The sequence below is a fragment of the Halichoerus grypus genome, chromosome 6, assembly GCF_964656455.1.
Source record: "Halichoerus grypus chromosome 6, mHalGry1.hap1.1, whole genome shotgun sequence".
Taxonomy (NCBI): Eukaryota; Metazoa; Chordata; class Mammalia; order Carnivora; family Phocidae; genus Halichoerus; species Halichoerus grypus.
Genome location: NC_135717.1, coordinates 166,412,636 through 166,425,876, shown reverse-complemented (window position 1 = coordinate 166,425,876; position 13,241 = coordinate 166,412,636).

Sequence of the window (13,241 nt, the reverse complement as noted above, 5' to 3'; positions counted from 1 at the left end):
GGTTCCCTTCTCTCTCTGTCCTGATCCCCTCCAACCCCATCTGCTTTCTCCTTAATAAAACATATGACTCCCAATCCTTGCCCCAGAGCCCGCTTCTGGGAAAATGGACCCAAACAGGTGCTCGTTACTTATTAAGTCCAATCCTGATGTCAGTCCTCAGGCTATTCCTATACCTATTTTATTTTTATTTTTTTTAAAGATTTTATTTATTTGAGAGAGAGAATGAGATAGAGAGAGAGCATGAGAGGGGGGAGGGTCAGAGGGAGAAGCAGACTCCCCGCTGAGCAGGGAGCCCGATGTGGGACTCGATCCCGGGACTCCAGGATCATGACCTGAGCCAAAGGCAGCCGCCCAACCAACTGAGCCACCCAGGCGCCCTCCTACACCCATTTTATAGATGAGGAACTTGAATCCGTGGAGGGAAGGGGTGTTTCTAATGTCACATGGTAGTAAGTGCGGCTCTGCCATGGAGAGCTGAGTATGTCTTCCTCCAAAGGGCATGCGTTGATATTCTGTGGACCGCAACATCTGCCCACCGCTATGGGGGTTCTCCTCATGGTATAAAGAGAATGCCCTACATGCGTGGCTGGTGCACACCAGTTTACAGGTGGGGTCTATTTTGACTGTACCAATTGTGAGCAATTTTCAGTATGATTCCAGCTTATATTCTATGCCTGTACATGGAATGACACAGAGCTGTATATTTGGGGGGAAATGCAGACTGCCCCAGAGATCCTGGGACAGATGGTGGGGCGGACCCCTGAGCCTCCTTCCGCTCCAGAGACACGGCGGGCCGCTCTTGCTCATCACTGTTTTCCCACAGGCTGAGTCTGCGTACTATCTCTGCATAAGTTCTGCTGTTAGCACCAGGCTCATTTGCAAGTCATTGAAGAGTGGTTGAGGACGATTAGGAACCAGGCAGTGTGGAAGATGAAAATGACACTCGAAGAGGTCAAGGAACTTGCTCAAGGTCAAGCAGCCCGGAAATGCAGAGCCGGGGCTTGCACGGCTATCTTCCGAGTCTCAGTTCTGAGTGCTCCCAGCCCTCCCTCCAAAGCAGCTGTGGCAAAGATGGAACGTGCAAGCTCCTGCGCGTGTCATCTTGCATGCTTACTCCAGGTCTTCACACGCCCCAGCCCCTCCAAAGCAGAAATGACAGAAACCCTTGCCAGTTCCCAGGGAGTCCAGAGCCCACCCCCTGGGTTTCTGTAGAGTCACAGAGGCTCGCTGTTCCCGGATTTCTCAGGTGTCGTGCACTGTTCCGTTCAGCACAGTGAGGGTGGAGCCGTGTGTCTCATCTTCTTTTCACGCCACTGGGTGAGGTGGCTCGCAACACCCATTAGTGGGCAATGGAGACCTGGCTGGAGATTTTGTGGGGAGACCTGGTGGTGTTATTGGTCAGCCGTCCCACCACTGTGGAGTGTCACTGCTACTTCAGTTGAGCTCGGTATGTCCCCAGCTTGGCTTCTCACTCTTCTCCTTCCATGGGAGACATGGAGCCAGACACACTCAGGCTGGGGGTTGCTTGGCAGAGGGGACCAGGGCTCCAAGATGCACACATCATCCAGGCTTTCTTCCAAATGTCAATGTTGCTCTTTCTAAGTGGACATCTTGTCAATGACTCTCCCCACTTGTTCTCACCCCATCTGTTATGGCTGGGGATATAGCAGTAAAGGAGAGATCACACAGCTGTTTACCCATGGACCTGGCACTTGGTGGGTTCCACATTCCACAAGGCACTGCCTCAGCATGAAGTACAGAACCTTGTTGTTGATTTTTCAGCCATGAAACCCTGACTTGAGCCCCCAGACTTGAGCTAGCCCCTTATTCCTGCCTTTAGGGCATCCCAGACCACGCTCTGCCCCTTCCTCTCCCTCTGAGAGAAGCTTCTACTTATGCTGATGTGACCACAGATCTAGATGGCATTGTGCAAGCCCTCCTTCCTCATCTGGTCCAATGCAACTTTTGGCAATTGCTTCATTTCTGGGCCAATGCTGCTGTGGAGGTGACAGACACACAGTCATGGTGAGAGAGAAGTCTTCCTGACAAGGTCAGAAGCACAGTTTGCATGACCAGGCTATCACCTGTTTTGAAGTATATCAGAACAACTGCAGCTTCAAACATGCTGATGGAAACTAAGCAGAGACCATTTGGCACATGCCTACTATGTGTAGGCCTTTTACACAAGTTTATATCTAAACAGCAACCCTCCGAAGTTGGGGTGAATATTTTCATTTAATACCTAAGAAAACAGGCTTAAAAGCATGAACAAAATCATTCAACATCATAGTTCCAGAGCTAGGATAAGAACCTAAATTTGTCTCATTTCAGAGTTTATGCTCTTTTACCTCGCCATGCTGCCTCTAAAGTAGGTGTTGGCAAACTATAGCTTGTGGTCAAAACTGGCCCATGTCCTGTTGCTGTAAATAAAGTTTTATTGGAACACAGCTATGCCTACTCGTTTATACATTGTCTATGTGTACATTTGTGCTACAAATGTACAGAGACCATGTAGTCTGCTAAGCCTAAAATATTTATTATCTGGCCCTTTATAGAATAAGTTTGCAAACTTCTGTTGTACAGGGTTAACTTAAAATGTGAAATATATGTTGAAAAAGACTCTCAAACTCTAGGATACTTCCTACATGCATGTCCAATAAGAGAGAGGTGGATAAAGGTTAAGAAGGCCACTTAATTGAAATCAAGGCAGTGGTGTGATGGATTGAGAGATATGACGATGGATGGAAGTGGAGGCTGTGTCACCATTCAATCAAATCCTGAATTTAAAAATAATGGGGTCTTATTTGCTGGCCAGCATTTCAGGATTTATACCGTGGACTGAACTACATCCTTCCAAATTCATGTGTTGAAACCCTAACCCCAAACGTGACTCTATTTGGACACAGGGATTTTAGGAGGCAGTTAGGTTAAATGATGTCATAAGAATGGGGTCTTAGTTCAGTAGGATGGGTGACATTATAAGAAGAAAAGAGATCATTCTCTCTCTATCCACATATGCAGTGAGGAGTTCGTGTGTGCACATAGTGAGAAGGTAGCCATCTACGAGCCGGGAAGAGAGCCCTCACCAGAAAGTGAATTAGTTGGAACCTTGATCCTGGACTTCTAGCCTCTAGACTGTGAGAAAATAAGTTTCTGTTGTTTCAATCACCTAATCTATGATATTTTGTTATGGCTGCTCAAGCAGACTAATACAGTTTATAAACAAATTACAAAGGAAAGAAAGTGAAGATGATGATGATGACAGACACCATATTGTTAACAACAGTTATTATTTATTGAGTGCTATCTTCCAGATGTTGATACACACATTCAATACACACAGTGGCCCTTAAAGGGAGGTGCTCTTGTTACCCCATTTGACAGAAGTTGATCTGACTTTGCCCAGGCCATATAGCTACAAAGATGGGGAGTTAAGGCTCAAATTCATTGTTTCTAAGAAGCCTCCAGATCAGTGCCCCAATCTACGATCCAACAAGGAAGTTTATTATTAGGCTCATCTTTTAGATAAGAAAAATGAGGCAAAGGGAGGTCAGTTAACTTGGCCTCACACTCAGTAGATGGTGGAGCCCAGGACCACTCTGTAGGGTCGTAGATGTTTTTCACTGCTCAATGATGCCTGCTCAACAGGCTGAAATATAGCTGGCACTCTGCTTAGCAAGTCATGGACACTAGTATGAGGCTGTTTGCCCAGAGGAATGGAACTTTTACCTAATTAAATAAAAGATACAATTTTTAAAAAAGATTTTGTTTATTTATTTGAGAGAAAGAGAGAGAGAACGAGTGGTGGGGAGGGGCAGAGGAAGAGAGGAGCAGACTCCCTCCTGAGCAGGAAGCTTGATGAGGGGCTCCATCCCAGGATCCGGAGATCATGACCTGACCTGAAGGCAGATGCTTAACCCACTGAGCCACCCAGGTGCCCTAAAAGATACAATTTTCACCAAGCTGTGAGCCCACTGGGAATGCATCTGCTCAGAGGAGCTGGCTTTTCTGGTTTGCATCAAGGCTTGGTATAGGAGAGTGGTCTTTGTGGAACCAGTGTTTAAGCCCTGCAGTCTGATTTCAGAGACTGCTCTTAGAGCCTGCAAAGCTGGTCATTATTTTTTCCATGCCAAAGAGCTCTTTTTCTAGTGTTCCCTCCACAAAGTGCTTTTTGATATATTTTGTTCACTGTGTATGATAGCATGTAAAGAAACGTGATTTTAGTGGCTTGAACAAATAGAGGATTGCTTTTTTTTATGTAATAAGAAGTCTAAAATTAGTTGTTTTAGAGCAGATACAAACTTATCAAAGACCCAGGTTCATCCAGTTCCCCAACCTGTCCTGATCTGTTAGGGTGTGGCTTCTAGCCTCAGGGTCACAAGGTGGCTGCTGCACATCCAGCCTTCACATCTGAATTCCAGGTGGGATGTTTTGGGGAAATGCAAAGGATGAAAGGAGTGAACCTTAGGAAACTGTAGCTTTCTCAGAAGCTCCACACTTAAATCTCATTGGGTGGGACTGGGCTCCATGGCCACACCTAGCTTCCAGTGAGTATGGGAGATGGCTATTTATAACTAGGGATGTTACCATACTGGACACAATTGGGATTCTCTTAGGAAGGAAAAAGGGGTGAATACATCCCATAGCGCTCAGCAATGTCAGTCACACCCACCAAATAAACTGCATGTATAAAGTAATATATGATTTGTTTCTCCATTTTCATGAGCCAAATGCACAACTCCTAAGAAGAGCATTTTTAGGTGTTAACAAGTAATATCTAAATCCATTTCCTCCTACCTTCTAGAGCCTGTGCTCCACACCCAGGGTGGGGACACTGAACTGCTCTCACCCAGTGATCTTCACCATCACGTATTTTAGCTCTGCTTGGGACCAGTGCTACCCTCCCTCCCACTCCCCTGACACCTGGTTTTGTCCCTATTCCCATCCCCACACTGCCTCTTTGGCTTTGCCACCTTAAACTTGGGCTTCATAGCCCCAGACTCCTGCATACTCCCCACTGGGGAACTTCTAGGGACTGGACCTGACCCGGTGGCTTCTCCTGCCCTCTAGTCACTGTACCCACAGCAAAGCCAGCCCTCTGGGATCTGAATGCAGGGCCAGGAGCTCTGGCTCATTCCTCAGCCCACCTATTTGGTCTTTGCAGTAGAGGAGACTAATAGTGTTCTCACTGAGCCTGCTCTCATTCCAGCCAAGCAGTCTCCCGGGTGCATTAGCTAACCTGGGCAGTCTCATTGTAGGTAAATGTATGGTTTTCATTAGGCCTTTGGAATCACTGGAAAATAGCTCATAAGTCTTTATATTACTTTGTTGCCCAGTGCTGTCTAGGAGAACTTTCTGTGACAGTGGAAATGTTCTACGTCCGCACGATCCCCTCAGTAGCTACTGGCTGCATGAGGCTCCTGAGCACGTGAAATATGGCTAGTGCAGCTGAGGAACTAAATTTCTAATATAAATGACTTTTCAGGGGCACCTGGGTGGCTCAGTTGGTTAAGCGTCTGCCTTCGGCTCAGGTCATGATCCCGGGGTCCTGGGATCGAGTCCCACATCAGGCTCCTGGCTTGGGGGGGAGCCTGCTTTTCCCTCTGACACTCTCCCCTCTCATACTGTTTCTCACTCTCTCTCTCTCTCTCTCTCAAATAAATAAATAAATAAGATCTTTAAAAAAATAATTGACTTTTCATTGATTTAAGTTTAAAATTAAACAGCCACATGAAGCTAGTGGCTACTACACTGGACAGTGTAGGTCTCGAGGTTTGCTCTGGGGACTCAGACACAAGAAGGCAATCGCTGAGGTTGTTGGCTGAACCGAAACCCAAACCAAAAAAACCCCACATATGAAATAGTTAGATAACAAACAGGCCCCTGAGGAGTCGATTGATTCTAAGGCCACGATGGTGACCATTTGTTGAATATCTACTCTGTGCCAGAGGCTTCCATCCATGATCCCATTTGATGCTCCCAATAGCCCTGCATAGCTGCTGTTATCCCCACTTTGCAGGCAGGAAAATTTCCACGTCGGACAGGTTAGGTAACTTGTCCAGGCTCCGTGGTGCAGCCTAGATTCAAACTCAGGGCTGCCTGACCTTGCCATCCATGCATGCTTCTTCCATCGCTCAGGCTTCCAATAGTTGAGCCCGTCTTTACACAGGGTGTTCAACAGCTCGCTCGGTCGCTGCCCTCCTCTTTCTTGGGTGACAATAACACGGAAGATTTTATTAAACACTTAAGGCTTTGCTAATGTCAAGTCCAAATAATAGAATTGTGATTGTCACAGAGGTTTGTTTCAGTATATATACACACACACGTGCATGCACACTCACACTCACCACACAGATACACCTGCATATTGCACTCATACAGACATGCCCATGCACACAGATGGATACACACACTTGCATACTTCACTTTCCCCCTGCAACAGCACAACATGGAACTTACACTCAGCCTTTTTCTCTAGGGAGAGGACTTCTAACAAGGGAAAACTCAGGTTCAATGCCCAGAACCAAAGGCAGAGAGAAGTGGCCAGTGGTCTGAAAGAGGCATAGCTCTCCTAATATTGCCCTTTATTCAGTTTCCTCTCTGGTTGCTGGAAGGTTCCAAATGTGAAATTACGGCCAGGAAGCAGCCAATCCCAAACCTCTGCTGACTTCTAACATGGCCTAATGCCCACTTGAGAAGTGCCTTCTGTCCCTGCAAGCCAGTGATTGGAAGGGCATTCACAGGACCCGCCCACAATGCCAATGACTGGTGGGTCTGCAGGATCTACAAATGGGCTTCGAAGGAAAACCTCTATGAAGAAGTTGATGGAGTCTAAGGTCTGGCTGGTTCCTGAGCAACAGACACCACATCTCTGCTCTGCTCCCTTGCTGGCCCTGGAGGTGGAGAACAGCCAGGCAGGAATGGATGATAAAAATATAATCAGGGAGTCCCGGATGGACAGCTGGATTGCATAACTGGGCTCCTGCTGTGACTGTAGCCTGTTCCAACAAATTTAGTGCATCTCCTTTTTGAAAGAGAATTTCCAGGATCACGAGTCTTGCTTTCTGCAACTCTACGTGGGGAGAAAGTCAAACTGTCCTTCAGGAACTCAGTCAGATGCCAGATTTCATGTTGTATTAAGGGAATGTTAGTTGCTGTTAGTACATACACTCCAAAACTCAGTTGACTTATAAAATAGAAGTAATTTTACCCTCACGTGAGGTCTAATCAAAGAAGGGTGAAGGGGCGCCTGGGTGGCTCAGTTGTTAAGCATCTGCCTTCGGCTCAGGTCATGATCTCGGGGTCCTGGGATCGAGCCCCGCGTCGGGCTCCCTGCTCACTGGGAAGCCTGCTTCTCCCTCTCCCACTCCCCCTGCTTGTGGTCCCTCTCTCGCTGTGTCTCTCTGTCAAATAAATAAATAAATAATCAAAAAAAAAAAAAAAAAAAAAAAAAGGAAGGGTGAAGATAGGAATGGGCTCTGCTCCACACTGTTTTGGAGGAACCAGGCAGATGGTGGCCTCCATGGCTGCTCTGGGCATGGAGGTCCACCAGCAGACAGGAATAGAGAGAATGCAGGTTCTCCTGGGAGGTTTCTGTGGGCCACCCCTGGCTGAGGCATACATCACTCCTGCCCACATCCCATTGGCGGGACTCAGCCATATGTCCCCACCTAACAGCAGAGAAGCCTAGAAACCTAGCCTAACTGCTCCCAGGGTGAAAGGAACACAGATTTGGTGAAGAGCTAATTAGTCCTTGTTGCAGACCTTTAATTCCTCAGCTGACAGATAAGAAAAGAGACTTGTGCTTTTGTAAAAATCCATATCACCAATGGGCCAGGGTAAGATTTTTTCTTCTTTGTTTGATTTGGGTCAGGGCATGGCTTTCCAGGCTTCATACACTATAAGTAAAGAAAACCCCAGGAGGGCAGGCCCAGTAACATCAGTTGGGAAAGTTTGAGAATTTATTGGACTCTGTGTATGACAATCAGTCATGTCTGCCCACCAAATGAGCCAAAGTGAGCTGCTGTCAATCAAGGAGTAAATGATGCAAAGTGCAAGGCCCAGCATGGTCTGGCCACTGATAATCCCCCAGTTTCACCTCCAGGCACTTGCCTGCTCCCACTGAGTGTTCCAGCCATACTGGCCTTTTGGTTCCTTGAATGCCCCATTCCTACCTCAGTGCCTTTGCACAAGCTCTTCTCATTTCTTAAAATGCACCAGACACCCTGATGCCCCAGTCACCTCCGGCAGGAGGCAGCAACGTTCTGGTTTCTTTAAATCATCTCTGTGCCCACGCCTTTGTGCCCAACAGGGCAGATTTAGCTCTAGTGGTAGGAGGTAGGAGATGCCGCCTGTGGGTTAAGTTAAGATTTAATCTTTTATGTGGCGGATAAAGTGCCGCTTACTCCTACGGCCCACCTAATGCATATGCCTTGTAATAATTTTAATATGGAAATTAAAGAGCGAAAGTTGGCCAGCTTTGTGCTTTATTAACCACATTTTCTAGGCATTATTACTTTTTCTTTGTTTCATGCCATTTCCTATCAGTGAGAAATCTGTTTAGTATATTATTTGCTATGGATAATAACAGGGTTTGTTTATGCGTGTGAGTGTGTGTGTATGAAACACTTAAAAACTGTGCCTGGACCAGGCTGACGCTTATAGAAGCTTAAGATGAATAATGCCCTTTTTTTGGCTCCATTCCCCCTATCCACTGGCATGCTATCATTCTCAGACCACGTTCCTGGCTCCCGCTCTTTTTCTAGAAAGTCACCCCGCCGTGTTTCTGGCCAGAGCTCTTTCACCAGAGGTAGAGCGAAGTTTAACCAAATCAAACAAATATTTATTGGAACACCCACCTTTTCTTATTTGAGTTTCCTTGAAGCCCTGCGAGAGGGCATTATTTCCACCCGCCTTTTTCATCTCCATTCTGCCTTCTGTGCTTTCTCTTCCTATCCTCTGCAGCCCCAGTTCCTACCCAGAGTCGTGGAACAGCCAGGACTTCCCAGTGGCAAAAATTTGAACAGCGAGTTGTGCTTTTTTTTCTCTATTTCCACCCAGATCACTAAAAATAAAGGTACCAGCTTCCCCAAGACTAGCCTCAGAGGGGTCCCTGTGGAGTGTGAGTATGGCTGGTTTGTCCCACCCTCCGTGGAAAGACATATAAAGCAATCTGGAAGCTGGAGGGGGCACTGTTTGAGAGAGGTCATCCTGCCCTCCCCACAAGAGGGAAATGGTTGGGAGGCCACATGTCTCCCCACGAAGAGCAGAGACCGAAGCCTGATCTGTTGCTTGCTTCCCATCTGGACCCTGAGAGAGAGCCGGTGGCTCCCGCAGAGACCGCGCATGAGCTGGGTGTAGAGCAATGTGGAGGGACACGGCTGAGAGAGAGGTCAGCACCCAGGGATGGCCACATTCCCACCGTGGGGATGGCAGGGCTGCTGGGCGGGGTGCATTATTGTTCCCAACATGCGACCCTCCTGTCTCTATGCCCTCTGCCCAGTGACACCGCAGTCCTTCCCCTGGGAGGTGGAGTGTGATCTTCTACTCCAGCAAGGTTGGGGTGGGGGCCCTGGGGCTGGTGTTAGCCAATAGGGTGTGAGTGAAGTCACGGTGACCCAGGCCTGAGCCCGGAGCTCGAGAGGCACTCTTTTTGCACATCTGCCACCACTCTGAGTAGAACAGCGCCCTGAGTACCCTGCTCGTCCAGAGAAACGAGAGACACGGGGAGCGATAATACCCTGCCAACCACCCCCAGACCCCAAGCCTGAAGGAGAGCCTTCCAGCTGGCCTAGAGACCCGTGTGTGTCATATTAATGCTTATTGCTGTCAGCCCCTGAGTTTGTCACACAGCTTTGTTGTGGCAGGAGGTGACCGATAGCACGTGTAAGGGCTTGGAGTGAATGTGCAGTTAGGTAGGGCCGGGGCTGGCTCACGGCCCCATGACACCTGCTGGTGGAAGGAAGAGCCAGCACCTCTGGGAAAGGAAGGGCGTGATGTTGACATGACTCCCCATGGTGGGAGGCTGCACCGAAGACCCTGCTGGGGACCCAGGGACCATGGGATGTGCCATAGAATAGATGCAGTGGCTGGTGGCGCCGTGGAGGAATGGGCAGCATGGGGGCCCCTCACGGTGGGGACAGAGTGTGTATCAGGCTAGAGGCTTTGAACTGGACAATCATGCATTCCACAAATATTTATTGAACACCATGAGCCCGGGAATGTTCTAGGTGCTGTGCCTACGGTTGTAAACAAGTCAGTCTGCATCCCTGCTCACGTATAGCTCGCATTCTAATTACTGATGATAACAATAATAATAATATTAATACCTACATTAGGTTGAACACCTGCCTGACGTAAGACTAAGTCTTAGAAGTGACTCTGGAAAAATGACTACACGGGGCTGTGTGGACTGAAATGGACTAAATTTAATTTTCTTACTGTCAAGTAGGAATAGAGGCTTGTTAAAATAAAGTATGGGCAGTATAAAACTGAAGTGAGTTTACGTGCTCACATGGATAACTTGTGACCATCCTGTCCCGGCTGTGACTCGGGCAAGCACCGCCCCGGCTTCCCCGGAGGAGGCTCTGTCTGCCTCCTGCCCTTCGTGGGGGCTGTCTGTCCCCTACAGACGGCCCTCGCCTGCCATCCTCAAGAGGAGCTGCACATGGTGCTAAATGCCCTAGAACATTCTCCTGGCCTCAGCTGCTCTATCGTTACTCCCACATTTTTGTGTAAGTGCCTCCCTGCCTGCCTTCCCTGCCCCTTCCCTTCCTCCCTCCCTCTCGGTTTCCCTCCCTCCCTCCTTCCCCCCTCCTTCCCCCGCTCCCTCTCCCTCTCCCTCCTCCCTCTCTCTCCCCCTCCCCTCCTTCCTTCCCACAATAACTACTGGGTCTCAACTCTATGTGGGACCCAACACTGTGCTTTGGGGAAACAGTAGTGATTAAAAATGGGCCCAGTCCTCGTCCTATGGGACCATCTCTGAGGACAGCTTCTATTCTTCCAGTCACCGCTCCTTTGTTCCTATGACACCCGCTCACTGACCTCAAAGTTGGAGACTTCTCTCAGTCCTTGGAGTACAAAGTGCCTTGTCCGGAAACATTCCTGCATTTGGTTTTCACATGAATCCTGCAAAGCGTGTGTAGCCACTACTCTTATTATAAAGAACAGCTAACCTTTATATGTCCAAGGGCCCGATCTGGACCCACTCATTAAATCCTCACAAAACCCTCTCAGGGAGATATGATGGCTATCCTCCTTTTTCTGCTCAGGAAACTGAGGGTTGGAGGGCTTTTGTCACCTGCCCCGGTTCTCAGAACGTGAGGCCTGAGGGGGCTCCTGGGAGGCCAGCGGCTTCAGGGGGCACAGACATTTGAGGCATGGGGGATGGGCCACAGGAAGACAGGATGGGAAGAGGCCAAGAAAGGAAGTGGGAGTGAGCTCCGGGTGGCTTTCACCAAAATCAAATCACTCCGGGAGAAAAGAAGGTCAGCATGGGTGGGTGAGGCCTGGGGAGAAATTCGAGCACCCTCTATCCCCATGCTAAGCCGTAGTGCCACAGCTGAATAATTCTGATGAAGAAGGTGGTTTTATCTTTCTCAGGAAGCTGGGAAACACTTAAAAACCATCTTGCATTAAGGGCCTCTGAGGATTTTCCTATTTAAATTAGGAAAATGCATGGGGTCTCCAGCCTGTGAAACCCCAAAGGCACCTGACTTCTGCTTCCTGGCTCCTCTCTGTAAAGTGAACCACAATCAGGAAACAAGACTTGGCATTTATCTATCCAGAGAATTCTCTTCTGTGTTTTTCTTTCTTTCCGAGGAGCTGAAAGCTATTAATAGAACTGATGGTGGTAATTCAGAGGGTGGTAGGTTGCTTTTTATTTGTATTTGAATTGCAAAATTATGGCTTGTCCCAAAGTTAAGAACAAAGAAGTAATGCCCAAGAATTTGTGAATCAGAGAGATCAGTTTCAGTCTTCTTGTCATGCTCAGCTGAGGAAAAGTGGAGGGCGAGTCACAGGTCCCCCTGTGTTCTGTGAACCAGGGCTATGCATTTCCTCTGCAGCTCCCACCACCAGTGCAAGGGCCCTGGGGTGCCTGGGATGACCCTCTGAAGTCTCCCCCCACTAGATGTTAAGCACGAAGAAGACAGATCCTCTGCCTCTTGTTCACTACAACGTTCCAGTGTCTGGCATATGGCGCTTGGTCAAAAATATTTGTTAACTATGAAGATATGGATGAATGGTTAAAGCCCAAATGGATGAAGTTGGTGGAGCTGGTGGGGGTTCCTGTTTGCATTAACTCTCTCTTGTCTGGATTTCTTTTGTTTGTTTGTTTGTTTTAAGGTTTATTTATTTATTTGAGAAAGAGAAAGAGAGATGGGGGCGGTGGGAGGGGCAGAGGGAGAGGGAGAGAGAATCTCAAGCAGACTCCCCACTGAGCATGGAACCCGATGAGGGGCTCTATCTCATACCCCTGAGATCATGACCTGAGCTGAAATCAAGAGTCGGACACTCAAACCACTGAGACACCCAGGGACCCCTCTTGTCTGGATTTCTGTCCTTGGTGAGGGCACGATGAATAGGACATTCAGGGCAGGAAGGTGCTTGCTTGTGTTGGGGCAGCTTGGAAATCAGCTTGCTGGGGGCTTGACGGCTCAGGCCCCATGGTGGGAGAGGGAGCTGGGCCCATGCACTGTGGGAGCTGGGAAACCAGCCTGGCCACAGAGTTGGGCTCTGGAAGGGACAGCTGGGATGACCAGGATAGGGTCTGAGGGCCTGCATCCATCTTAGACCCAGGTTTGGCAGTGGGGCTTGTTGAAGTAGCTGAATGGGTGGGCTGCAAGGAGTAAAGCAGTAACAGGCTGGGGCTGACTTTACAAGAAGCATGTGGGCTTCGGGGGGGAGTTACTGGTGAGGGGTCTGTTGGTGGGGACTGACTCAGTTAGCAGCCTGAGGTACAGGGAGGGACAGATCTGGAACCAGGGAGGAGGAGAGCAACAAACACTAGGAATGACGTGAGGATTTATATAAGGTCTCGGTGTGCTGAATCCCCGATTTCCAGCACTGGGACATAACGTAGGTCAGCCAGCAAACTGGAGTGTGGATCCAGGCAGAGCTGGACTAGACCACTAGAATGGGGTCTGGGGTGGGTGGGGAATGCTGTGGCTTGGGAATCACAGGGCCCTCACCTGCTGCTCCTGATTCCAGCGGTCTCGGCTGGGCCTCAGCATTCTGAGTCT